This window comes from Lissotriton vulgaris, unplaced genomic scaffold (assembly GCF_964263255.1).
Source record: "Lissotriton vulgaris unplaced genomic scaffold, aLisVul1.2 SCAFFOLD_714, whole genome shotgun sequence".
NCBI lineage: Eukaryota > Metazoa > Chordata > Amphibia > Caudata > Salamandridae > Lissotriton > Lissotriton vulgaris.
Genome location: NW_028248223.1, coordinates 840,211 through 864,780, shown reverse-complemented (window position 1 = coordinate 864,780; position 24,570 = coordinate 840,211). Strand labels below are relative to the sequence as shown.

At 33.7% G+C, this 24,570-nt stretch overlaps 15 non-coding genes across 15 annotated transcripts; 7 read left to right on the top strand and 8 right to left on the bottom strand.

The window, feature by feature from the left end:
* Positions 1-661: 661 nt before the first annotated feature.
* Positions 662-733, top strand: TRNAQ-CUG (transfer RNA glutamine (anticodon CUG)). The gene has a single exon. It is a non-coding gene; the product is annotated as a tRNA-Gln (tRNA).
* An 820-nt stretch (positions 734-1,553) lies between these two features.
* On the bottom strand, positions 1,554-1,625 carry TRNAQ-UUG (transfer RNA glutamine (anticodon UUG)). The gene has a single exon. It is a non-coding gene; the product is annotated as a tRNA-Gln (tRNA).
* Positions 1,626-3,172: 1,547 nt separating this feature from the next.
* Positions 3,173-3,244, top strand: TRNAQ-CUG (transfer RNA glutamine (anticodon CUG)). Its single transcript has one exon. It is a non-coding gene; the product is annotated as a tRNA-Gln (tRNA).
* Positions 3,245-4,070: 826 nt separating this feature from the next.
* TRNAQ-UUG (transfer RNA glutamine (anticodon UUG)) lies at positions 4,071-4,142 on the bottom strand. The gene has a single exon. It is a non-coding gene; the product is annotated as a tRNA-Gln (tRNA).
* A 1,547-nt stretch (positions 4,143-5,689) lies between these two features.
* Positions 5,690-5,761, top strand: TRNAQ-CUG (transfer RNA glutamine (anticodon CUG)). Its single transcript has one exon. It is a non-coding gene; the product is annotated as a tRNA-Gln (tRNA).
* Positions 5,762-6,587: 826 nt separating this feature from the next.
* On the bottom strand, positions 6,588-6,659 carry TRNAQ-UUG (transfer RNA glutamine (anticodon UUG)). The gene has a single exon. It is a non-coding gene; the product is annotated as a tRNA-Gln (tRNA).
* A 1,547-nt stretch (positions 6,660-8,206) lies between these two features.
* On the top strand, positions 8,207-8,278 carry TRNAQ-CUG (transfer RNA glutamine (anticodon CUG)). The gene has a single exon. It is a non-coding gene; the product is annotated as a tRNA-Gln (tRNA).
* Positions 8,279-9,104: 826 nt separating this feature from the next.
* On the bottom strand, positions 9,105-9,176 carry TRNAQ-UUG (transfer RNA glutamine (anticodon UUG)). The gene has a single exon. It is a non-coding gene; the product is annotated as a tRNA-Gln (tRNA).
* Positions 9,177-10,723: 1,547 nt separating this feature from the next.
* On the top strand, positions 10,724-10,795 carry TRNAQ-CUG (transfer RNA glutamine (anticodon CUG)). The gene has a single exon. It is a non-coding gene; the product is annotated as a tRNA-Gln (tRNA).
* A 3,335-nt stretch (positions 10,796-14,130) lies between these two features.
* TRNAQ-UUG (transfer RNA glutamine (anticodon UUG)) lies at positions 14,131-14,202 on the bottom strand. Its single transcript has one exon. It is a non-coding gene; the product is annotated as a tRNA-Gln (tRNA).
* A 2,445-nt stretch (positions 14,203-16,647) lies between these two features.
* On the bottom strand, positions 16,648-16,719 carry TRNAQ-UUG (transfer RNA glutamine (anticodon UUG)). The gene has a single exon. It is a non-coding gene; the product is annotated as a tRNA-Gln (tRNA).
* Positions 16,720-18,266: 1,547 nt separating this feature from the next.
* Positions 18,267-18,338, top strand: TRNAQ-CUG (transfer RNA glutamine (anticodon CUG)). Its single transcript has one exon. It is a non-coding gene; the product is annotated as a tRNA-Gln (tRNA).
* Positions 18,339-19,164: 826 nt separating this feature from the next.
* On the bottom strand, positions 19,165-19,236 carry TRNAQ-UUG (transfer RNA glutamine (anticodon UUG)). The gene has a single exon. It is a non-coding gene; the product is annotated as a tRNA-Gln (tRNA).
* Positions 19,237-20,783: 1,547 nt separating this feature from the next.
* Positions 20,784-20,855, top strand: TRNAQ-CUG (transfer RNA glutamine (anticodon CUG)). Its single transcript has one exon. It is a non-coding gene; the product is annotated as a tRNA-Gln (tRNA).
* A 3,343-nt stretch (positions 20,856-24,198) lies between these two features.
* TRNAQ-UUG (transfer RNA glutamine (anticodon UUG)) lies at positions 24,199-24,270 on the bottom strand. The gene has a single exon. It is a non-coding gene; the product is annotated as a tRNA-Gln (tRNA).
* Between the last annotated feature and the right edge of the window lie 300 nt (positions 24,271-24,570).

Sequence of the window (24,570 nt, the reverse complement as noted above, 5' to 3'; positions counted from 1 at the left end):
AAGAAAACATCTCTTTCAAAATGTGCTATATTCGCCTTATCAATAGTGTGGAAATCTTCAAAAAGGAATGCTGGGAATCAGCCCTCTGAAATGCATGTGAGAAAAACAGGATAGGATTTTGTAATGTCACACTATTTTGTCTAGGAATGTGATGTAAAAGTATTATAAAGTTCGTATTTCTGTAACTTGTTCAAGCTGTTGGACATTTTGAAAGGAGTCAATATTTGTCTCTTTCAACCTACTGGTGTTGGATTGGAGCTATCAATAAACAAAGATGACAGAAATGGAAAAGGTCAAGAGTAGTAAAGAAGTACCTCAAAGAATTGGACTGGTACCTTTGCATGCAAAGTCCAAAGTGCCAACCATTGCTCTTTGGAGCCACCCATGTGAGAGACAGAGAAATGGATGTAGTAGTTTGGAAATGTAGAATGTTTTAATATTCTTCAGTCAAAGATGATCATTATTTTGTAAATTGCATGTCCTGATAAACGTTTGCACATTTAACACTGTTATGGAGAATGTAGCTGAAAAGAATCAAATCACATTATCGCTCTTTACACTATGAGCATTCAACTGAGATATCTTTTCATCAATGTAAGAAAAGCCCCCGCACTGATGCGCTCTCTTAAGTCTCAATGGAAAAAGCCCTCATGTATGGCGGGGTTCCATGGTGTAATGGTTAGCACTCTGGACTCTGAATCCAGCGATCCGAGTTCAAATCTCGCTGGGACCTGCTTGAATTATGAGATTTAATATTTCACTAATTTCTTAGAATTTGGACTTGGAAAAACATAACGTCAAAGCTTTATTCTGAAACTTATCAACGTATAAGTATGTATCTATGTATACATGGCTATATCCATCTAGATAGCGATAATACAATATAAAGAAATGAATTAAACATAAGTACAGAAGCTGAAAACTAAAAACTGTTCTTTCCCATCCACAATTTGAGCAAGAGGTTCTTTTTCTTTCTCATCTGTATGATCAGTAATAAGATAGTTAATTTTGCTGATTTCTTATCTGACAACATTCTTGACTTACACAGTGCATTTAATTGTGCATTTCTTTGAAAGAGGAATTCAGATTAATACATCTGACATGTCTTTCGAAAGATTCTACTTCATGGTTATGGATTTACTTTAGAAAAACAGAGTGTAAATATCTGTGTGTCTGAATTTCAAGATTGTTATTTAAAAGTTCATCTCTTCTGCCCCCAAAATACACAATTTGATTCCTCAAGTTTTCTTTTAATGAAGGCTTTCCAATTAAAAAAGTTCCTTGTTCCCCTTATCAATAACAGTAAGATTTAAACAAGTAATATCTTGCATCAGCCCCTTGTGATGAGTTTGAGAAAACAGAGTCAGCTCACAAAATGTCTCATTATTTTGAGCCATTTAATTTCCATGTTTTCTAAAAGTTCTATAATTTGCTCACATCAAATAGACTTTTAAAATACAATCAATAAATTAATGTTTCACTCTACCCGTGTTAGATTTATGATATTTATGAATACACTTGACAGAAAAAGATTTGGTCATAAGTCATGAAAGTGGTCCCACCGAGATTTGAACTCGGATCCTTGGATTCAAAGTCCAAAGTGCTAACCATTACACCATGGAACCTCCCATGTGACAGGGGAGCAAATTGCTGCAGCAATGTGGACATTTCACATTTTTTATTTTCTACAGTCAAAGACAAACAGAATTGTATTACTTTTCTATTCTGTTCAACTTTTGCCCATTGAACTATGTTAGGGAAGTATGTTGCACAAAGGACTCAAGTAACGCTATGACTCTGTTGAACAGTACTTTTTATGTGAGATAAGATTTTGCAATAAAAATTAAGATTTCCCTGTGAATGCAATCTCTTCTGTCAAAACGGAAAGCTCAACCTGGTACAGGTGGGTTGATGGTGTTATGCTTGTCAATCTGGACTCTGAAAACAGGGATCTAAGTACAAAGCTCAGTGGGACTTATCTAAACTTTACGATTTTGTTTCCATTCAGTTCTTAGAAGTATTAATTGGAAAAACATCTCATTTACTTATAAACTTGTACGTATCAACTTATATGTATGTATCTCCCTATATATCGCTATATGTCTATGTATATTTATCGGAAAATATAAATATATACATTAGAAAAATACATATAATTAATAGAGGTGAAAGTAATGAACAGTTGTTGCCTCTCCGCATTTGAAACATGAGCACCTTCTCCTTCCTCTTCTATATGTCCTGAAATTGAGATAGTCACTTTTTAATCAATTTTGATCTAACAACATAGTTGATTTGTACAAAGCATATCATACGATCTGTGAATAATTTAAAAAAAGAAAATTATATCAGTACCTTTGAGGCCTCCAAGCAAAAGCTTATATTTCATGATTGCAGATCGACTGTTGAAAATCAGCATGAGAAATGTTTTATTTCACAACTTCCATACTAATATACAAAAAACATTTCTACTATCTGAATGATACCGTCATTGTGGTTCTCTAGGTTTGATTTAAGAAAACATCTCTTTCAAAATGTGCTATATTCGCCTTATCAATAGTGTGGAAATCTTCAAAAAGGAATGCTGGGAATCAGCCCTCTGAAATGCATGTGAGAAAAACAGGATAGGATTTTGTAATGTCACACTATTTTGTCTAGGAATGTGATGTAAAAGTATTATAAAGTTCGTATTTCTGTAACTTGTTCAAGCTGTTGGACATTTTGAAAGGAGTCAATATTTGTCTCTTTCAACCTACTGGTGTTGGATTGGAGCTATCAATAAACAAAGATGACAGAAATGGAAAAGGTCAAGAGTAGTAAAGAAGTACCTCAAAGAATTGGACTGGTACCTTTGCATGCAAAGTCCAAAGTGCCAACCATTGCTCTTTGGAGCCACCCATGTGAGAGACAGAGAAATGGATGTAGTAGTTTGGAAATGTAGAATGTTTTAATATTCTTCAGTCAAAGATGATCATTATTTTGTAAATTGCATGTCCTGATAAACGTTTGCACATTTAACACTGTTATGGAGAATGTAGCTGAAAAGAATCAAATCACATTATCGCTCTTTACACTATGAGCATTCAACTGAGATATCTTTTCATCAATGTAAGAAAAGCCCCCGCACTGATGCGCTCTCTTAAGTCTCAATGGAAAAAGCCCTCATGTATGGCGGGGTTCCATGGTGTAATGGTTAGCACTCTGGACTCTGAATCCAGCGATCCGAGTTCAAATCTCGGTGGGACCTGCTTGAATTATGAGATTTAATATTTCACTAATTTCTTAGAATTTGGACTTGGAAAAACATAACGTCAAAGCTTTATTCTGAAACTTATCAACGTATAAGTATGTATCTATGTATACATGGCTATATCCATCTAGATAGCGATAATACAATATAAAGCAATGAATTAATCATAAACATAAGTACAGAAGCTGAAAACTAAAAACTGTTCTTTCCCATCCACAATTTGAGCAAGAGGTTCTTTTTCTTTCTCATCTGTATGATCAGTAATAAGATAGTTAATTTTGCTGATTTCTTATCTGACAACATTCTTGACTTACACAGTGCATTTAATTGTGCATTTCTTTGAAAGAGGAATTCAGATTAATACATCTGACATGTCTTTCGAAAGATTCTACTTCATGGTTATGGATTTACTTTAGAAAAACAGAGTGTAAATATCTGTGTGTCTGAATTTCAAGATTGTTATTTAAAAGTTCATCTCTTCTGCCCCCAAAATACACAATTTGATTCCTCAAGTTTTCTTTTAATGAAGGCTTTCCAATTAAAAAAGTTCCTTGTTCCCCTTATCAATAACAGTAAGATTTAAATAAGTAATATCTTGCATCAGCCCCTTGTGATGAGTTTGAGAAAACAGAGTCAGCTCACAAAATGTCTCATTATTTTGAGCCATTTAATTTCCATGTTTTCTAAAAGTTCTATAATTTGCTCACATCAAATAGACTTTTAAAATACAATCAATAAATTAATGTTTCACTCTACCCGTGTTAGATTTATGATATTTATGAATACACTTGACAGAAAAAGATTTGGTCATAACTCATGAAAGTGGTCCCACTGAGATTTGAACTCGGATCCTTGGATTCAAAGTCCAAAGTGCTAACCATTACACCATGGAACCTCCCATGTGACAGGGGAGCAAATTGCTGCAGCAATGTGGACATTTCACATTTTTTATTTTCTACAGTCAAAGACAAACAGAATTGTATTACTTTTCTATTCTGTTCAACTTTTGCCCATTGAACTATGTTAGGGAAGTATGTTGCACAAAGGACTCAAGTAACGCTATGACTCTGTTGAACAGTACTTTTTATGTGAGATAAGATTTTGCAATAAAAATTAAGATTTCCCTGTGAATGCAATCTCTTCTGTCAAAACGGAAAGCTCAACCTGGTACAGGTGGGTTGATGGTGTTATGCTTGTCAATCTGGACTCTGAAAACAGGGATCTAAGTACAAAGCTCAGTGGGACTTATCTAAACTTTACGATTTTGTTTCCATTCAGTTCTTAGAAGTATTAATTGGAAAAACATCTCATTTACTTATAAACGTGTACGTATCAACTTATATGTATGTATCTCCCTATATATCGCTATATGTCTATGTATATTTATCGGAAAATATAAATATATACATTAGAAAAATACATATAATTAATAGAGGTGAAAGTAATGAACAGTTGTTGCCTCTCCGCATTTGAAACATGAGCACCTTCTCCTTCCTCTTCTATATGTCCTGAAATTGAGATAGTCACTTTTTAATCAATTTTGATCTAACAACATAGTTGATTTGTACAAAGCATATCATACGATCTGTGAATAATTTTAAAAAAGAAAATTATATCAGTACCTTTGAGGCCTCCAAGCAAAAGCTTATATTTCATGATTGCAGATCGACTGTTGAAAATCAGCATGAGAAATGTTTTATTTCACAACTTCCATACTAATATACAAAAAACATTTCTACTATCTGAATGATACCGTCATTGTGGTTCTCTAGGTTTGATTTAAGAAAACATCTCTTTCAAAATGTGCTATATTCGCCTTATCAATAGTGTGGAAATCTTCAAAAAGGAATGCTGGGAATCAGCCCTCTGAAATGCATGTGAGAAAAACAGGATAGGATTTTGTAATGTCACACTATTTTGTCTAGGAATGTGATGTAAAAGTATTATAAAGTTCGTATTTCTGTAACTTGTTCAAGCTGTTGGACATTTTGAAAGGAGTCAATATTTGTCTCTTTCAACCTACTGGTGTTGGATTGGAGCTATCAATAAACAAAGATGACAGAAATGGAAAAGGTCAAGAGTAGTAAAGAAGTACCTCAAAGAATTGGACTGGTACCTTTGCATGCAAAGTCCAAAGTGCCAACCATTGCTCTTTGGAGCCACCCATGTGAGAGACAGAGAAATGGATGTAGTAGTTTGGAAATGTAGAATGTTTTAATATTCTTCAGTCAAAGATGATCATTATTTTGTAAATTGCATGTCCTGATAAACGTTTGCACATTTAACACTGTTATGGAGAATGTAGCTGAAAAGAATCAAATCACATTATCGCTCTTTACACTATGAGCATTCAACTGAGATATCTTTTCATCAATGTAAGAAAAGCCCCCGCACTGATGCGCTCTCTTAAGTCTCAATGGAAAAAGCCCTCATGTATGGCGGGGTTCCATGGTGTAATGGTTAGCACTCTGGACTCTGAATCCAGCGATCCGAGTTCAAATCTCGCTGGGACCTGCTTGAATTATGAGATTTAATATTTCACTAATTTCTTAGAATTTGGACTTGGAAAAACATAACGTCAAAGCTTTATTCTGAAACTTATCAACGTATAAGTATGTATCTATGTATACATGGCTATATCCATCTAGATAGCGATAATACAATATAAAGCAATGAATTAATCATAAACATAAGTACAGAAGCTGAAAACTAAAAACTGTTCTTTCCCATCCACAATTTGAGCAAGAGGTTCTTTTTCTTTCTCATCTGTATGATCAGTAATAAGATAGTTAATTTTGCTGATTTCTTATCTGACAACATTCTTGACTTACACAGTGCATTTAATTGTGCATTTCTTTGAAAGAGGAATTCAGATTAATACATCTGACATGTCTTTCGAAAGATTCTACTTCATGGTTATGGATTTACTTTAGAAAAACAGAGTGTAAATATCTGTGTGTCTGAATTTCAAGATTGTTATTTAAAAGTTCATCTCTTCTGCCCCCAAAATACACAATTTGATTCCTCAAGTTTTCTTTTAATGAAGGCTTTCCAATTAAAAAAGTTCCTTGTTCCCCTTATCAATAACAGTAAGATTTAAATAAGTAATATCTTGCATCAGCCCCTTGTGATGAGTTTGAGAAAACAGAGTCAGCTCACAAAATGTCTCATTATTTTGAGCCATTTAATTTCCATGTTTTCTAAAAGTTCTATAATTTGCTCACATCAAATAGACTTTTAAAATACAATCAATAAATTAATGTTTCACTCTACCCGTGTTAGATTTATGATATTTATGAATACACTTGACAGAAAAAGATTTGGTCATAACTCATGAAAGTGGTCCCACTGAGATTTGAACTCGGATCCTTGGATTCAAAGTCCAAAGTGCTAACCATTACACCATGGAACCTCCCATGTGACAGGGGAGCAAATTGCTGCAGCAATGTGGACATTTCACATTTTTTATTTTCTACAGTCAAAGACAAACAGAATTGTATTACTTTTCTATTCTGTTCAACTTTTGCCCATTGAACTATGTTAGGGAAGTATGTTGCACAAAGGACTCAAGTAACGCTATGACTCTGTTGAACAGTACTTTTTATGTGAGATAAGATTTTGCAATAAAAATTAAGATTTCCCTGTGAATGCAATCTCTTCTGTCAAAACGGAAAGCTCAACCTGGTACAGGTGGGTTGATGGTGTTATGCTTGTCAATCTGGACTCTGAAAACAGGGATCTAAGTACAAAGCTCAGTGGGACTTATCTAAACTTTACGATTTTGTTTCCATTCAGTTCTTAGAAGTATTAATTGGAAAAACATCTCATTTACTTATAAACTTGTACGTATCAACTTATATGTATGTATCTCCCTATATATCGCTATATGTCTATGTATATTTATCGGAAAATATAAATATATACATTAGAAAAATACATATAATTAATAGAGGTGAAAGTAATGAACAGTTGTTGGCTCTCCGCATTTGAAACATGAGCGCCTTCTCCTTCCTCTTCTATATGTCCTGAAATTGAGATAGTCACTTTTTAATCAATTTTGATCTAACAACATAGTTGATTTGTACAAAGCATATCATACGATCTGTGAATAATTTTAAAAAAGAAAATTATATCAGTACCTTTGAGGCCTCCAAGCAAAAGCTTATATTTCATGATTGCAGATCGACTGTTGAAAATCAGCATGAGAAATGTTTTATTTCACAACTTCCATACTAATATACAAAAAACATTTCTACTATCTGAATGATACCGTCATTGTGGTTCTCTAGGTTTGATTTAAGAAAACATCTCTTTCAAAATGTGCTATATTCGCCTTATCAATAGTGTGGAAATCTTCAAAAAGGAATGCTGGGAATCAGCCCTCTGAAATGCATGTGAGAAAAACAGGATAGGATTTTGTAATGTCACACTATTTTGTCTAGGAATGTGATGTAAAAGTATTATAAAGTTCGTATTTCTGTAACTTGTTCAAGCTGTTGGACATTTTGAAAGGAGTCAATATTTGTCTCTTTCAACCTACTGGTGTTGGATTGAAGCTATCAATAAACAAAGATGACAGAAATGGAAAAGGTCAAGAGTAGTAAAGAAGTACCTCAAAGAATTGGACTGGTACCTTTGCATGCAAAGTCCAAAGTGCCAACCATTGCTCTTTGGAGCCACCCATGTGAGAGACAGAGAAATGGATGTAGTAGTTTGGAAATGTAGAATGTTTTAATATTCTTCAGTCAAAGATGATCATTATTTTGTAAATTGCATGTCCTGATAAACGTTTGCACATTTAACACTGTTATGGAGAATGTAGCTGAAAAGAATCAAATCACATTATCGCTCTTTACACTATGAGCATTCAACTGAGATATCTTTTCATCAATGTAAGAAAAGCCCCCGCACTGATGCACTCTCTTTTGTCTCAATGGAAAAAGCCCTCATGTATGGCGGGGTTCCATGGTGTAATGGTTAGCACTCTGGACTCTGAATCCAGCGATCCGAGTTCAAATCTCGGTGGGACCTGCTTGAATTATGAGATTTAATATTTCACTAATTTCTTAGAATTTGGACGTGGAAAAACATAACGTCAAAGCTTTATTCTGAAACTTATCAACGTATAAGTATGTATCTATGTATACATGGCTATATCCATCTAGATAGCGATAATACAATATAAAGCAATGAATTAATCATAAACATAAGTACAGAAGCTGAAAACTAAAAACTGTTCTTTCCCATCCACAATTTGAGCAAGAGGTTCTTTTTCTTTCTCATCTGTATGATCAGTAATAAGATAGTTAATTTTGCTGATTTCTTATCTGACAACATTCTTGACTTACACAGTGCATTTAATTGTGCATTTCTTTGAAAGAGGAATTCAGATTAATACATCTGACATGTCTTTCGAAAGATTCTACTTCATGGTTATGGATTTACTTTAGAAAAACAGAGTGTAAATATCTGTGTGTCTGAATTTCAAGATTGTTATTTAAAAGTTCATCTCTTCTGCCCCCAAAATACACAATTTGATTCCTCAAGTTTTCTTTTAATGAAGGCTTTCCAATTAAAAAAGTTCCTTGTTCCCCTTATCAATAACAGTAAGATTTAAACAAGTAATATCTTGCATCAGCCCCTTGTGATGAGTTTGAGAAAACAGAGTCAGCTCACAAAATGTCTCATTATTTTGAGCCATTTAATTTCCATGTTTTCTAAAAGTTCTATAATTTGCTCACATCAAATAGACTTTTAAAATACAATCAATAAATTAATGTTTCACTCTACCCGTGTTAGATTTATGATATTTATGAATACACTTGACAGAAAAAGATTTGGTCATAAGTCATGAAAGTGGTCCCACCGAGATTTGAACTCGGATCCTTGGATTCAAAGTCCAAAGTGCTAACCATTACACCATGGAACCTCCCATGTGACAGGGGAGCAAATTGCTGCAGCAATGTGGACATTTCACATTTTTTATTTTCTACAGTCAAAGACAAACAGAATTGTATTACTTTTCTATTCTGTTCAACTTTTGCCCATTGAACTATGTTAGGGAAGTATGTTGCACAAAGGACTCAAGTAACGCTATGACTCTGTTGAACAGTACTTTTTATGTGAGATAAGATTTTGCAATAAAAATTAAGATTTCCCTGTGAATGCAATCTCTTCTGTCAAAACGGAAAGCTCAACCTGGTACAGGTGGGTTGATGGTGTTATGCTTGTCAATCTGGACTCTGAAAACAGGGATCTAAGTACAAAGCTCAGTGGGACTTATCTAAACTTTACGATTTTGTTTCCATTCAGTTCTTAGAAGTATTAATTGGAAAAACATCTCATTTACTTATAAACTTGTACGTATCAACTTATATGTATGTATCTCCCTATATATCGCTATATGTCTATGTATATTTATCGGAAAATATAAATATATACATTAGAAAAATACATATAATTAATAGAGGTGAAAGTAATGAACAGTTGTTGGCTCTCCGCATTTGAAACATGAGCGCCTTCTCCTTCCTCTTCTATATGTCCTGAAATTGAGATAGTCACTTTTTAATCAATTTTGATCTAACAACATAGTTGATTTGTACAAAGCATATCATACGATCTGTGAATAATTTTAAAAAAGAAAATTATATCAGTACCTTTGAGGCCTCCAAGCAAAAGCTTATATTTCATGATTGCAGATCGACTGTTGAAAATCAGCATGAGAAATGTTTTATTTCACAACTTCCATACTAATATACAAAAAACATTTCTACTATCTGAATGATACCGTCATTGTGGTTCTCTAGGTTTGATTTAAGAAAACATCTCTTTCAAAATGTGCTATATTCGCCTTATCAATAGTGTGGAAATCTTCAAAAAGGAATGCTGGGAATCAGCCCTCTGAAATGCATGTGAGAAAAACAGGATAGGATTTTGTAATGTCACACTATTTTGTCTAGGAATGTGATGTAAAAGTATTATAAAGTTCGTATTTCTGTAACTTGTTCAAGCTGTTGGACATTTTGAAAGGAGTCAATATTTGTCTCTTTCAACCTACTGGTGTTGGATTGAAGCTATCAATAAACAAAGATGACAGAAATGGAAAAGGTCAAGAGTAGTAAAGAAGTACCTCAAAGAATTGGACTGGTACCTTTGCATGCAAAGTCCAAAGTGCCAACCATTGCTCTTTGGAGCCACCCATGTGAGAGACAGAGAAATGGATGTAGTAGTTTGGAAATGTAGAATGTTTTAATATTCTTCAGTCAAAGATGATCATTATTTTGTAAATTGCATGTCCTGATAAACGTTTGCACATTTAACACTGTTATGGAGAATGTAGCTGAAAAGAATCAAATCACATTATCGCTCTTTACACTATGAGCATTCAACTGAGATATCTTTTCATCAATGTAAGAAAAGCCCCCGCACTGATGCGCTCTCTTTTGTCTCAATGGAAAAAGCCCTCATGTATGGCGGGGTTCCATGGTGTAATGGTTAGCACTCTGGACTCTGAATCCAGCGATCCGAGTTCAAATCTCGGTGGGACCTGCTTGAATTATGAGATTTAATATTTCACTAATTTCTTAGAATTTGGACGTGGAAAAACATAACGTCAAAGCTTTATTCTGAAACTTATCAACGTATAAGTATGTATCTATGTATACATGGCTATATCCATCTAGATAGCGATAATACAATATAAAGCAATGAATTAATCATAAACATAAGTACAGAAGCTGAAAACTAAAAACTGTTCTTTCCCATCCACAATTTGAGCAAGAGGTTCTTTTTCTTTCTCATCTGTATGATCAGTAATAAGATAGTTAATTTTGCTGATTTCTTATCTGACAACATTCTTGACTTACACAGTGCATTTAATTGTGCATTTCTTTGAAAGAGGAATTCAGATTAATACATCTGACATGTCTTTCGAAAGATTCTACTTCATGGTTATGGATTTACTTTAGAAAAACAGAGTGTAAATATCTGTGTGTCTGAATTTCAAGATTGTTATTTAAAAGTTCATCTCTTCTGCCCCCAAAATACACAATTTGATTCCTCAAGTTTTCTTTTAATTCCAATTAAAAAAGTTCCTTGTTCCCCTTATCAATAACAGTAAGATTTAAACAAGTAATATCTTGCATCAGCCCCTTGTGATGAGTTTGAGAAAACAGAGTCAGCTCACAAAATGTCTCATTATTTTGAGCCATTTAATTTCCATGTTTTCTAAAAGTTCTATAATTTGCTCACATCAAATAGACTTTTAAAATACAATCAGTAAATTAATGTTTCACTCTACCCGTGTTAGATTTATGATATTTATGAATACACTTGAGAGAAAAAGATTTGGTCATAAGTCATGAAAGTGGTCCCACCGAGATTTTAACTTGGATCCTTGGATTCAAAGTCCAAAGTGCTAACCATTACACCATGGAACCTCCCATGTGACAGGGGAGCAAATTGCTGCAGCAATGTGGACATTTCACATTTTTTATTTTCTACAGTCAAAGACAAACAGAATTGTATTACTTTTCTATTCTGTTCAACTTTTGCCCATTGAACTATGTTAGGGAAGTATGTTGCACAAAGGACTCAAGTAACGCTATGACTCTGTTGAACAGTACTTTTTATGTGAGATAAGATTTTGCAATAAAAATTAAGATTTCCCTGTGAATGCAATCTCTTCTGTCAAAACGGAAAGCTCAACCTGGTACAGGTGGGTTGATGGTGTTATGCTTGTCAATCTGGACTCTGAAAACAGGGATCTAAGTACAAAGCTCAGTGGGACTTATCTAAACTTTACGATTTTGTTTCCATTCAGTTCTTAGAAGTATTAATTGGAAAAACATCTCATTTACTTATAAACTTGTACGTATCAACTTATATGTATGTATCTCCCTATATATCGCTATATGTCTATGTATATTTATCGGAAAATATAAATATATACATTATAAAAATACATATAATTAATAGAGGTGAAAATAATGAACAGTTGTTGCCTCTCCGCATTTGAAACATGAGCGCCTTCTCCTTCCTCTTCTATATGTCCTGAAATTGAGATAGTCACTTTTTAATAAATTTTGATCTAACAACATAGTTGATTTGTACAAAGCATATCATACGATCTGTGAATAATTTTAAAAAAGAAAATTAGATCAGTACCTTTGAGGCCTCCAAGCAAAAGCTTATATTTCATGATTGCAGATCGACTGTTGAAAATCAGCATGAGAAATGTTTTATTTCACAACTTCCATACTAATATACAAAAAACATTTCTACTATCTGAATGATACCGTCATTGTGGTTCTCTAGGTTTGATTTAAGAAAACATCTCTTTCAAAATGTGCTATATTCGCCTTATCAATAGTGTGGAAATCTTCAAAAAGGAATGCTGGGAATCAGCCCTCTGAAATGCATGTGAGAAAAACAGGATAGGATTTTGTAATGTCACACTATTTTGTCTAGGATTGTGATGTAAAAGTATTATAAAGTTCGTATTTCTGTAACTTGTTCAAGCTGTTGGACATTTTGAAAGGAGTCAATATTTGTCTCTTTCAACCTACTGGTGTTGGATTAGAGCTATCAATAAACAAAGATGACAGAAATGGAAAAGGTCAAGAGTAGTAAAGAAGTACCTCAAAGAATTGGACTGGTACCTTTGCATGCAAAGTCCAAAGTGCCAACCATTGCTCTTTGTAGCCACCCATGTGAGAGTCAGAGAAATGGATGTAGTAGTTTGGAAATGTAGAATGTTTTAATATTCTTCAGTCAAAGATGATCATTATTTTGTAAATTGCATGCCCTGATAAACGTTTGCACATTTAACACTGTTATGGAGAATGTAGCTGAAAAGAATCAAATCACATTATCGCTCTTTACACTATGAGCATTCAACTGAGATATCTTTTCATCAATGTAAGAAAAGCCCCCGCACTGATGCGCTCTCTTTTGTCTCAATGGAAAAAGCCCTCATGTATGGCGGGGTTCCATGGTGTAATGGTTAGCACTCTAGACTCTGAGTCCAGCGATCCGAGTTCAAATCTCGGTGGGACCTGCTTGAATTATGAGATTTAATATTTCACTAATTTCTTAGAATTTGGACTCGGAAAAACATAACGTCAAAGCTTTATACTGAAACTTATCAACGTATAAGTATGTATCTATGTATACATGGCTATATCCATCTAGATAGCGATAATACAATATAAAGAAATGAATTAATCATAACTATAAGTACAGAAGCTGAAAACTAAAAACTGTTCTTTCCCATCCACAATTTGAGCAAGAGGTTCTTTTTCTTTCTCATCTGTATGATCAGTAATAAGATAGTCAATTTTGCTGATTTCTTATCTGACAACATTCTTGACTTACACAGTGCATTTAATTGTGCATTTCTTTGAAAGAGGAATTCAGATTAATACATCTGACATGTCTTTTGAAAGATTCTACTTCATGGTTATGGATTTACTTTAGAAAAACAGAGTGTAAATATCTGTGTGTCTGAATTTCAAGATTGTTATTTAAAAGTTCATCTCTTCTGCCCCCAAAATACACAATTTGATTCCTCAAGTTTTCTTTTAATGAAGGCTTTCCAATTAAAAAAGTTCCTTGTTCCCCTTATCAATAACAGTAAGATTTAAACAAGTAATATCTTGCATCAGCCCCTTGTGATGAGTTTGAGAAAACAGAGTCAGCTCACAAAATGTCTCATTATTTTGAGCCATTTAATTTCCATGTTTTCTAAAAGTTCTATAATTTGCTCACATCAAATAGACTTTTAAAATACAATCAATAAATTAATGTTTCACTCTACCCGTGTTAGATTTATGATATTTATGAATACACTTGACAGAAAAAGATTTGGTCATAAGTCATGAAAGTGGTCCCACCGAGATTTGAACTCGGATCCTTGGATTCAAAGTCCAAAGTGCTAACCATTACACCATGGAACCTCCCATGTGACAGGGGAGCAAATTGCTGCAGCAATGTGGACATTTCACATTTTTTATTTTCTACAGTCAAAGACAAACAGAATTGTATTACTTTTCTATTCTGTTCAACTTTTGCCCATTGAACTATGTTAGGGAAGTATGTTGCACAAAGGACTCAAGTAACGCTATGACTCTGTTGAACAGTACTTTTTATGTGAGATAAGATTTTGCAATAAAAATTAAGATTTCCCTGTGAATGCAATCTCTTCTGTCAAAACGGAAAGCTCAACCTGGTACAGGTGGGTTGATGGTGTTATGCTTGTCAATCTGGACTCTGAAAACAGGGATCTAAGTACAAAGCTCAGTGGGACTTATCTAAACTTTACGATTTTGTTTCCATTCAGTTCTTAGAAGTATTATTTGGAAAAACATCTCATTTACTTATAAACTTGTACGTATCAACTTATATGTATGTATCTCCCTATATATCTCTATATGTCTATGTATATTTATCGGAAAATATAAATATATACATTATAAAAATACATATAATTAATAGAGGTGAAAATAATGAACAGTTGTTGCCTCTCCGCATTTGAAACATGAGCGCCTTCTCCTTCCTCTTCTATATGTCCTGAAATTGAGATAGTCACTTTTTAATAAATTTTGATCTAACAACATAGTTGATTTGTACAAAGCATATCATACGATCTGTGAATAATTTTAAAAAAGAAAATTAGATCAGTACCTTTGAGGCCTCCAAGCAAAAGCTTATATTTCATGATTGCAGATCGACTGTTGAAAATCAGCATGAGAAATGTTTTATTTCACAACTTCCATACTAATATACAAAAAACATTTCTACTATCTGAATGATACCGTCATTGTGGTTCTCTAGGTTTGATTTAAGAAAACATCTCTTTCAAAATGTGCTATATTCGCCTTATCAATAGTGTGGAAATCTTCAAAAAGGAATGCTGGGAATCAGCCCTCTGAAATGCATGTGAGAAAAACAGGATAGGATTTTGTAATGTCACACTATTTTGTCTAGGATTGTGATGTAAAAGTATTATAAAGTTCGTATTTCTGTAACTTGTTCAAGCTGTTGGACATTTTGAAAGGAGTCAATATTTGTCTCTTTCAACCTACTGGTGTTGGATTAGAGCTATCAATAAACAAAGATGACAGAAATGGAAAAGGTCAAGAGTAGTAAAGAAGTACCTCAAAGAATTGGACTGGTACCTTTGCATGCAAAGTCCAAAGTGCCAACCATTGCTCTTTGTAGCCACCCATGTGAGAGTCAGAGAAATGGATGTAGTAGTTTGGAAATGTAGAATGTTTTAATATTCTTCAGTCAAAGATGATCATTATTTTGTAAATTGCATGCCCTGATAAACGTTTGCACATTTAACACTGTTATGGAGAATGTAGCTGAAAAGAATCAAATCACATTATCGCTCTTTACACTATGAGCATTCAACTGAGATATCTTTTCATCAATGTAAGAAAAGCCCCCGCACTGATGCGCTCTCTTTTGTCTCAATGGAAAAAGCCCTCATGTATGGCGGGGTTCCATGGTGTAATGGTTAGCACTCTAGACTCTGAGTCCAGCGATCCGAGTTCAAATCTCGGTGGGACCTGCTTGAATTATGAGATTTAATATTTCACTAATTTCTTAGAATTTGGACTTGGAAAAACATAACGTCAAAGCTTTATACTGAAACTTATCAACGTATAAGTATGTATCTATGTATACATGGTTATATCCATCTAGATAGCGATAATACAATATAAAGAAATGAATTAATCATAACTATAAGTACAGAAGCTGAAAACTAAAAACTGTTCTTTCCCATCCACAATTTGAGCAAGAGGTTCTTTTTCTTTCTCATCTGTATGATCAGTAATAAGATAGTTAATTTTGCTGATTTCTTATCTGACAACATTCTTGACTTACACAGTGCATTTAATTGTGCATTTCTTTGAAAGAGGAATTCAGATTAATACATCTGACATGTCTTTCGAAAGATTCTACTTCATGGTTATGGATTTACTTTAGAAAAACAGAGTGTACATATCTGTGTGTCTGAATTTCAATATTGTTATTTAAAAGTTCATCTCTTCTGCCCCCAAAATACACAATTTGATTCCTCAAGTTTTCTTTTAATGAAGGCTTTCCAATTAAAAAAGTTCCTTGTTCCCCTTATCAATAACAGTAAGATTTAAACAAGTAATATCTTGCATCAGCCCCTTGTGATGAGTTTGAGAAAACAGAGTCAGCTCACAAAATGTCTCATTATTTTGAGCCATTTAATTTCCATGTTTTCTAAAAGTTCTATAATTTGCTCACATCAAATAGACTTTTAAAATACAATAAATAAATTAATGTTTCACTCTACCCGTGTTAGATTTATGATATTTATGAATACACTTGACAGAAAAAGATTTGGTCATAAGTCATGAAAGTGGTCCCACCGAGATTTGAACTCGGATCCTTGGATTCAAAGTCCAAAGTGCTAACCATTACACCATGGAACCTCCCATGTGACAGGGGAGCAAATTGCTGCAGCAATGTGGACATTTCACATTTTTTATTTTCTACAGTCAAAGACAAACAGAATTGTATTACTTTTCTATTCTGTTCAACTTTTGCCCATTGAACTATGTTAGGGAAGTATGTTGCACAAAGGACTCAAGTAACGCTATGACTCTGTTGAACAGTACTTTTTATGTGAGATAAGATTTTGCAATAAAAATTAAGATTTCCCTGTGAATGCAATCTCTTCTGTCAAAACGGAAAGCTCAACCTGGTACAGGTGGGTTGATGGTGTTATGCTTGTCAATCTGGACTCTGAAAACAGGGATCTAAGTACAAAGCTCAGTGGGACTTATCTAAACTTTACGATTTTGTTTCCATTCAGTTCTTAGAAGTATTATTTGGAAAAACATCTCATTTACTTATAAACTTGTACGTATCAACTTATATGTATGTATCTCCCTATATATCGCTATATGTCTATGTATATTTATCGGAAAATATAAATATATACATTATAAAAATACATATAATTAATAGAGGTGAAAATAATGAACAGTTGTTGCCTCTCCGCATTTGAAACATGAGCGCCTTCTCCTTCCTCTTCTATATGTCCTGAAATTGAGATAGTCACTTTTTAATAAATTTTGATCTAACAACATAGTTGATTTGTACAAAGCATATCATACGATCTGTGAATAATTTTAAAAAAGAAAATTAGATCAGTACCTTTGAGGCCTCCAAGCAAAAGCTTATATTTCATGATTGCAGATCGACTGTTGAAAATCAGCATGAGAAATGTTTTATTTCACAACTTCCATACTAATATACAAAAAACATTTCTACTATCTGAATGATACCGTCATTGTGGTTCTCTAGGTTTGATTTAAGAAAACATCTCTTTCAAAATGTGCTATATTCGCCTTATCAATAGTGTGGAAATCTTCAAAAAGGAATGCTGGGAATCAGCCCTCTGAAATGCATGTGAGAAAAACAGGATAGGATTTTGTAATGTCACACTATTTTGTCTAGGAATGTGATGTAAAAGTATTATAAAGTTCGTATTTCTGTAACTTGTTCAAGCTGTTGGACATTTTGAAAGGAGTCAATATTTGTCTCTTTCAACCTACTGGTGTTGGATTGGAGCTATCAATAAACAAAGATGACAGAAATGGAAAAGGTCAAGAGTAGTAAAGAAGTACCTCAAAGAATTGGACTGGTACCTTTGCATGCAAAGTCCAAAGTGCCAACCATTGCTCTTTGGAGCCACCCATGTGAGAGACAGAGAAATGGATGTAGTAGTTTGGAAATGTAGAATGTTTTAATATTCTTCAGTCAAAGATGATCATTATTTTGTAAATTGCATGTCCTGATAAACGTTTGCACATTTAACACTGTTATGGAGAATGTAGCTGAAAAGAATCAAATCACATTATCGCTCTTTACACTATGAGCATTCAACTGAGATATCTTTTCATCAATGTAAGAAAAGCCCCCGCACTGATGCGCTCTCTTTTGTCTCAATGGAAAAAGCCCTCATGTATGGCGGGGTTCCATGGTGTAATGGTTAGCACTCTGGACTCTGAATCCAGCGATCTGAGTTCAAATCTCGGTGGGACCTGCTTGAATTATGAGATTTAATATTTCACTAATTTCTTAGAATTTGGACTCGGAAAAACATAACGTCAAAGCTTTATACTGAAACTTATCAACGTATAAGTATGTATCTATGTATACATGGCTATATCCATCTAGATAGCGATAATACAATATAAAGAAATGAATTAATCATAACTATAAGTACAGAAGCTGAAAACTAAAAACTGTTCTTTCCCATCCACAATTTGAGCAAGAGGTTCTTTTTCTTTCTCATCTGTATGATCAGTAATAAGATAGTTAATTTTGCTGATTTCTTATCTGACAACATTCTTGACTTACACAGTGCATTTAATTGTGCATTTCTTTGAAAGAGGAATTCAGATTAATACATCTGACATGTCTTTTGAAAGATTCTACTTCATGGTTATGGATTTACTTTAGAAAAACAGAGTGTAAATATCTGTGTGTCTGAATTTCAAGATTGTTATTTAAAAGTTCATCTCTTCTGCCCCCAAAATACACAATTTGATTCCTCAAGTTTTCTTTTAATGAAGGCTTTCCAATTAAAAAAGTTCCTTGTTCCCCTTATCAATAACAGTAAGATTTAAACAAGTAATATCTTGCATCAGCCCCTTGTGATGAGTTTGAGAAAACAGAGTCAGCTCACAAAATGTCTCATTATTTTGAGCCATTTAATTTCCATGTTTTCTAAAAGTTCTATAATTTGCTCACATCAAATAGACTTTTAAAATACAATCAATAAATTAATGTTTCACTCTACCCGTGTTAGATTTATGATATTTATGAATACACTTGACAGAAAAAGATTTGGTCATAAGTCATGAAAGTGGTCCCACCGAGATTTGAACTCGGATCCTTGGATTCAAAGTCCAAAGTGCTAACCATTACACCATGGAACCTCCCATGTGACAGGGGAGCAAATTGCTGCAGCAATGTGGACATTTCACATTTTTTATTTTCTACAGTCAAAGACAAACAGAATTGTATTACTTTTCTATTCTGTTCAACTTTTGCCCATTGAACTATGTTAGGGAAGTATGTTGCACAAAGGACTCAAGTAACGCTATGACTCTGTTGAACAGTACTTTTTATGTGAGATAAGATTTTGCAATAAAAATTAAGATTTCCCTGTGAATGCAATCTCTTCTCTCAAAACGGAAAGCTCAACCTGGTACAGGTGGGTTGATGGTGTTATGCTTGTCAATCTGGACTCCGAAAACAGGGATCTAAGTACAAAGCTCAGTGGGACTTATCTAAACTTTACGATTTTGTTTCCATTCAGTTCTTAGAAGTATTATTTGGAAAAACATCTCATTTACTTATAAACTTGTACGTATCAACTTATATGTATGTATCTCCCTATATATCTCTATATGTCTATGTATATTTATCGGAAAATATAAATATATACATTATAAAAATACATATAATTAATAGAGGTGAAAATAATGAACAGTTGTTGCCTCTCCGCATTTGAAACATGAGCGCCTTCTCCTTCCTCTTCTATATGTCCTGAAATTGAGATAGTCACTTTTTAATAAATTTTGATCTAACAACATAGTTGATTTGTACAAAGCATATCATACGATCTGTGAATAATTTTAAAAAAGAAAATTAGATCAGTACCTTTGAGGCCTCCAAGCAAAAGCTTATATTTCATGATTGCAGATCGACTGTTGAAAATCAGCATGAGAAATGTTTTATTTCACAACTTCCATACTAATATACAAAAAACATTTCTACTATCTGAATGATACCGTCATTGTGGTTCTCTAGGTTTGATTTAAGAAAACATCTCTTTCAAAATGTGCTATATTCGCCTTATCAATAGTGTGGAAATCTTCAAAAAGGAATGCTGGGAATCAGCCCTCTGAAATGCATGTGAGAAAAACAGGATAGGATTTTGTAATGTCACACTATTTTGTCTAGGAATGTGATGTAAAAGTATTATAAAGTTCGTATTTCTGTAACTTGTTCAAGCTGTTGGACATTTTGAAAGGAGTCAATATTTGTCTCTTTCAACCTACTGGTGTTGGATTGGAGCTATCAATAAACAAAGATGACAGAAATGGAAAAGGTCAAGAGTAGTAAAGAAGTACCTCAAAGAATTGGACTGGTACCTTTGCATGCAAAGTCCAAAGTGCCAACCATTGCTCTTTGGAGCCACCCATGTGAGAGACAGAGAAATGGATGTAGTAGTTTGGAAATGTAGAATGTTTTAATATTCTTCAGTCAAAGATGATCATTATTTTGTAAATTGCATGTCCTGATAAACGTTTGCACATTTAACACTGTTATGGAGAATGTAGCTGAAAAGAATCAAATCACATTATCGCTCTTTACACTATGAGCATTCAACTGAGATATCTTTTCATCAATGTAAGAAAAGCCCCCGCACTGATGCGCTCTCTTTTGTCTCAATGGAAAAAGCCCTCATGTATGGCGGGGTTCCATGGTGTAATGGTTAGCACTCTGGACTCTGAATCCAGCGATCTGAGTTCAAATCTCGGTGGGACCTGCTTGAATTATGAGATTTAATATTTCACTAATTTCTTAGAATTTGGACTTGGAAAAACATAACGTCAAAGCTTTATACTGAAACTTATCAACGTATAAGTATGTATCTATGTATACATGGCTATATCCATCTAGATAGCGATAATACAATATAAAGAAATGAATTAATCATAACTATAAGTACAGAAGCTGAAAACTAAAAACTGTTCTTTCCCATCCACAATTTGAGCAAGAGGTTCTTTTTCTTTCTCATCTGTATGATCAGTAATAAGATAGTTAATTTTGCTGATTTCTTATCTGACAACATTCTTGACTTACACAGTGCATTTAATTGTGCATTTCTTTGAAAGAGGAATTCAGATTAATACATCTGACATGTCTTTTGAAAGATTCTACTTCATGGTTATGGATTTACTTTAGAAAAACAGAGTGTAAATATCTGTGTGTCTGAATTTCAAGATTGTTATTTAAAAGTTCATCTCTTCTGCCCCCAAAATACACAATTTGATTCCTCAAGTTTTCTTTTAATGAAGGCTTTCCAATTAAAAAAGTTCCTTGTTCCCCTTATCAATAACAGTAAGATTTAAACAAGTAATATCTTGCATCAGCCCCTTGTGATGAGTTTGAGAAAACAGAGTCAGCTCACAAAATGTCTCATTATTTTGAGCCATTTAATTTCCATGTTTTCTAAAAGTTCTATAATTTGCTCACATCAAATAGACTTTTAAAATACAATCAATAAATTAATGTTTCACTCTACCCGTGTTAGATTTATGATATTTATGAATACACTTGACAGAAAAAGATTTGGTCATAAGTCATGAAAGTGGTCCCACCGAGATTTGAACTCGGATCCTTGGATTCAAAGTCCAAACTGCTAACCATTACACCATGGAACCTCCCATGTGACAGGGGAGCAAATTGCTGCAGCAATGTGGACATTTCACATTTTTTATTTTCTACAGTCAAAGACAAACAGAATTGTATTACTTTTCTATTCTGTTCAACTTTTGCCCATTGAACTATGTTAGGGAAGTATGTTGCACAAAGGACTCAAGTAACGCTATGACTCTGTTGAACAGTACTTTTTATGTGAGATAAGATTTTGCAATAAAAATTAAGATTTCCCTGTGAATGCAATCTCTTCTGTCAAAACGGAAAGCTCAACCTGGTACAGGTGGGTTGATGGTGTTATGCTTGTCAATCTGGACTCTGAAAACAGGGATCTAAGTACAAAGCTCAGTGGGACTTATCTAAACTTTACGATTTTGTTTCCATTCAGTTCTTAGAAGTATTAATTGGAAAAACATCTCATTTACTTATAAACTTGTACGTATCAACTTATATGTATGTATCTCCCTATATATCGCTATATGTCTATGTATATTTATCGGAAAATATAAATATATACATTATAAAAATACATATAATTAATAGAGGTGAAAATAATGAACAGTTGTTGCCTCTCCGCATTTGAAACATGAGCGCCTTCTCCTTCCTCTTCTATATGTCCTGAAATTGAGATAGTCACTTTTTAATACATTTTGATCTAACAACATAGTTGATTTGTACAAAGCATATCATACGATCTGTGAATAATTTTAAAAAAGAAAATTAGATCAGTACCTTTGAGGCCTCCAAGCAAAAGCTTATATTTCATGATTGCAGATCGACTGTTGAAAATCAGCATGAGAAATGTTTTATTTCACAACTTCCATACTAATATACAAAAAACATTTCTACTATCTGAATGATACCGTCATTGTGGTTCTCTAGGTTTGATTTAAGAAAACATCTCTTTCAAAATGTGCTATATTCGCCTTATCAATAGTGTGGAAATCTTCAAAAAGGAATGCTGGGAATCAGCCCTCTGAAATGCATGTGAGAAAAACAGGATAGGATTTTGTAATGTCACACTATTTTGTCTAGGATTGTGATGTAAAAGTATTATAAAGTTCGTATTTCTGTAACTTGTTCAAGCTGTTGGACATTTTGAAAGGAGTCAATATTTGTCTCTTTCAACCTACTGGTGTTGGATTAGAGCTATCAATAAACAAAGATGACAGAAATGGAAAAGGTCAAGAGTAGTAAAGAAGTACCTCAAAGAATTGGACTGGTACCTTTGCATGCAAAGTCCAAAGTGCCAACCATTGCTCTTTGTAGCCACCCATGTGAGAGTCAGAGAAATGGATGTAGTAGTTTGGAAATGTAGAATGTTTTAATATTCTTCAGTCAAAGATGATCATTATTTTGTAAATTGCATGCCCTGATAAACGTTTGCACATTGAACACTGTTATGGAGAATGTAGCTGAAAAGAATCAAATCACATTATCGCTCTTTACACTATGAGCATTCAACTGAGATATCTTTTCATCAATGTAAGAAAAGCCCCCGCACTGATGCGCTCTCTTTTGTCTCAATGGAAAAAGCCCTCATGTATGGCGGGGTTCCATGGTGTAATGGTTAGCACTCTAGACTCTGAGTCCAGCGATCCAAGTTCAAATCTCGGTGGGACCTGCTTGAATTATGAGATTTAATATTTCACTAATTTCTTAGAATTTGGACTTGGAAAAACATAACGTCAACGCTTTATACTGAAACTTATCAACGTATAAGTATGTATCTATGTATACATGGTTATATCCATCTAGATAGCGATAATACAATATAAAGAAATGAATTAATCATAACTATAAGTACAGAAGCTGAAAACTAAAAACTGTTCTTTCCCATCCACAATTTGAGCAAGAGGTTCTTTTTCTTTCTCATCTGTATGATCAGTAATAAGATAGTTAATTTTGCTGATTTCTTATCTGACAACATTCTTGACTTACACAGTGCATTTAATTGTGCATTTCTTTGAAAGAGGAATTCAGATTAATACATCTGACATGTCTTTCGAAAGATTCTACTTCATGGTTATGGATTTACTTTAGAAAAACAGAGTGTAAATATCTGTGTGTCTGAATTTCAAGATTGTTATTTAAAAGTTCATCTCTTCTGCCCCCAAAATACACAATTTGATTCCTCAAGTTTTCTTTTAATGAAGGCTTTCCAATTAAAAAAGTTCCTTGTTCCCCTTATCAATAACAGTAAGATTTAAACAAGTAATATCTTGCATCAGCCCCTTGTGATGAGTTTGAGAAAACAGAGTCAGCTCACAAAATGTCTCATTATTTTGAGCCATTTAATTTCCATGTTTTCTAAAAGTTCTATAATTTGCTCACATCAAATAGACTTTTAAAATACAATCAATAAATTAATGTTTCACTCTACCCGTGTTAGATTTATGATATTTATGAATACACTTGACAGAAAAAGATTTGGTCATAAGTCATGAAAGTGGTCCCACCGAGATTTGAACTCGGATCCTTGGATTCAAAGTCCAAAGTGCTAACCATTACACCATGGAACCTCCCATGTGACAGGGGAGCAAATTGCTGCAGCAATGTGGACATTTCACATTTTTTATTTTCTACAGTCAAAGACAAACAGAATTGTATTACTTTTCTATTCTGGTCAACTTTTGCCCATTGAACTATGTTAGGGAAGTATGTTGCACAAAGGACTCAAGTAACGCTATGACTCTGTTGAACAGTACTTTTTATGTGAGATAAGATTTTGCAATAAAAATTAAGATTTCCCTGTGAATGCAATCTCTTCTGTCAAAACGGAAAGCTCAACCTGGTACAGGTGGGTTGATGGTGTTATGCTT